This window comes from Musa acuminata, chromosome BXJ3-9 (genome assembly GCF_036884655.1).
Source record: "Musa acuminata AAA Group cultivar baxijiao chromosome BXJ3-9, Cavendish_Baxijiao_AAA, whole genome shotgun sequence".
NCBI lineage: Eukaryota > Viridiplantae > Streptophyta > Magnoliopsida > Zingiberales > Musaceae > Musa > Musa acuminata.
In genome coordinates this window covers 22091676-22094776 of record NC_088357.1, presented here as the reverse complement: position 1 = coordinate 22094776, position 3101 = coordinate 22091676, and positions in this window count along the sequence as shown.

The window sequence follows — 3101 nt, the reverse complement described above, 5'->3', positions numbered from 1 at the left end:
ATTTTGGATACCATAATCCTAGTTTAGGAGTTCCTTTTAGGTATCTAAAAATCCTTTTGACAACTTTTAAATGAGATTGCTTGCGGTTAGATTGAAACATAATACAAAGTCCTATGCTAAACATGATGTCTGGTCTAGTTGCGGTGAGGTATAGTAAACTACCTATCATACCCCTATAAGCTTTTTGATCAAAACTTTCTCCACCTTCATCAATGTCTAACTTAGTGGAGGTACTCATAGGATTATTGATAGCCTTTGGACTATCCATATTAAATCATTTTAGCAAGTCTAATGTATATTTTGTTTGACTCATAAAAATGTCATCATTAAGTTGTTTGATTTGCAAGCCTAAAAAAAAAGTTAATTCACTCATTAAACTCATTTCAAACTCTTGGTTCATACTTTTGGCAAATGATTCGCATAAAGATTCATTCGTAGAATCAAAAATAATATTATCAACATAAATTTAAACAATAAAAAAATTATTTTTAAATTTTTTAATAAATAATGTGGTATCGACTTGGCTTTAGAAAAATTATTTTGGATAAGAAATGAGCTAAATCTCTTATACTAAGCCCTTGGGGCTTGTTTCAATCCATAGAGAACTTTAGTCAATTTAAACACATGATTAGGGAAATTATCATTCTCAAATCTGAGAGGTTGTGAAATAACTTAAAATTATTACCACTAGCATAAGCAATGAGCATCCTTATGACTTCTAATCGTGCCACAGGAGCGAAGGTTTCTTCATAATTGATACATTCTTCTTGGTTGAAACCCTTGGCCACTAATCTAGCCTTATTTCTAACCACGATACAAAATTCATCTTGCTTGTTTCTAAAGACCCATTTAGTACTAATAACTAAATGGTCATTTTGCCTTAGAACAAGCTTCCACACCTCATTTCTCTCAAATTGATTCAACTCTTCTTGCATTGCGATAACCCATGAATTATCTTTCATGGCCTCGTCAACGTATCTAGGTTCAATTTGGGAGAGAAAAGCGGCATTGGCACAAAAATTCTTATGAGAAGAACGAGTTTGAACCTCTTTTGATGTGTCTCCTATGATTAGTTCCTTAGGATGAGCATCTATATACTTTTATTCCTTGGGTAAGGATGTTTCGGAAGAAGATGCATCCAAGTTGCTAGATGGAGAAAGGGTTTCATTTAAATTCAAAGCATCAAAATTAACATCATCATCAAAATTATTTTTCTTAACTTTAGAAACTTCATTAAAAACAGCATGAATAGACTCTTCTATAACCAAAGTTCTTTTGTTAAAAATATGAAATTCTTTAGAAATAGAAGAATTGCCAAGAAAAATTCCTTCATCGGATTTTAAATCAAACTTTCCTAAGGCATCATTTTCATTCAAGATGAAACATTTATAACCAAAAACTTTAAAATATGAAACATTGGATTTTTTTGTTATTCCACAATTCATAAGGAGTTTTGGAAAGTAATGGTCTTACTAGAATCCTATTCATGACATAGCATGTCGTATTAACGGCTTCGACCCAAAAGTATTTGTGTAGGTTATGTTCGTTTAACATAGTTCTTGCCATTTCTTGTTGTTGTCTCTGAAGGTGACATATCCTTCGTCTAGGCTAGTGAGCTTAGAAAATCGAGATGGATCTCTGGTCATATGTCTTGAGCATCCATTATCAATGTACCATCTTTTACTCTTAGCTTGTGATGGTAAATATTTCTACAAAAGAGGGTGATTTTTAGGTAGCCATTTGACCTTGAGTACCTCAAAAATTGATCTACTCAATTTATCATTTTACATAGAGTTCTTTATGATTTCTTTAGGAACCCAAATCAATTTGTGTGGACTATATCTCTTAAGTGGACATTTATAGGCAACATGTCCAAGTTTACAACAAAAGCTACATTTGGTGTGGGGTGATATATGCAAGATAGGGCCTTTAACAAAGGTGGTTAGATTTAGGTGAGAACTACTCACAAATCAAATTATGCCTCTTCTATGAACTTGACCATTATTAGCAAGGATCATGTTCGAGGACTTGCTACCAACTTCAAAGTTTTCTTAGGTTTCTTTGAGTAGCAAGTTTTTCTTTTTAAGTGTTTCTAATTCATGGCATTTTGTACAAGGAGCTAAACTATCATCATGCTCAATTTTAAGTCTATTAAAATTGCTAATAAGAGAAGCATGCTCCTTTTTCAAAGAGTTATACTTTTTACTCAAGGTTCTACATTCATCAAACAATTCATGAAAGCCACTTAAAAGCTCATCGAAAGATAAATTTGCATCTAATGAACTACTTACCTTATCTCCGATAGCCATTAGTGCATAGTGAGCAACTTACTTAGTGTTGGTTAGCTCCTCTTCTTCGGATGCACTTGAGTCGTCTCATGTTGCTTTAAGAGCCTTCTTCTTCTTTGGTTACTTCTTCTTTGCTAGGGATATTCGCTCTTGAAATGTCCCGGCTTCTTACATTCGTAGTATATTACTTGTTCTTTCTTGGATTCAAATTTATTTTTAGTGTTAGTTTTAAATTTATTCCTTTTTATATATTTTTGAACTTTCTTGTCAAGAGTGCCAAGTTATTATCAAAGTCTTCATCACTTGAATTTTCTTTCAAGTGGTCTTTTTGAGTTCTTAGTGTCATATCCTTTTTGTTCTTTGGAAGGTTATTCTCAAGCTCTTCTTGAGCATTACAAGTCATCTCATAGGTCATTAGTGACCTGATTAGTTCTTCAAGAGGAAAGTTATTTAAGTCCTTAGCCTCTTGGATGGTCGTTACTTTAGGGTCTCAACTCTTTGGAAGTGATCTTAAAATTTTATTAATAAGTTCAGAATCTGAGAAACTTTTACCAAGTCCTTTTAGACCATTAACGACATCCGTAAATCGGGTGTACATGTCTCCAATGGTCTCACTTGGTTTTATTCGAAACAACTCACAAGTATGGACCAAAAGAGTAATTTTTGACTCATTTACTATACCAGTGCCTTCATGAGTAATTTCGAGTGTGTACCAAATATCAAAAGCCGTTTCATAAATGGACACCCGATTGAACTCGTATTTATCCAAAGTACAAAACAAGGCATTCATAGCTTTGGCATTTAAAGTGAAAG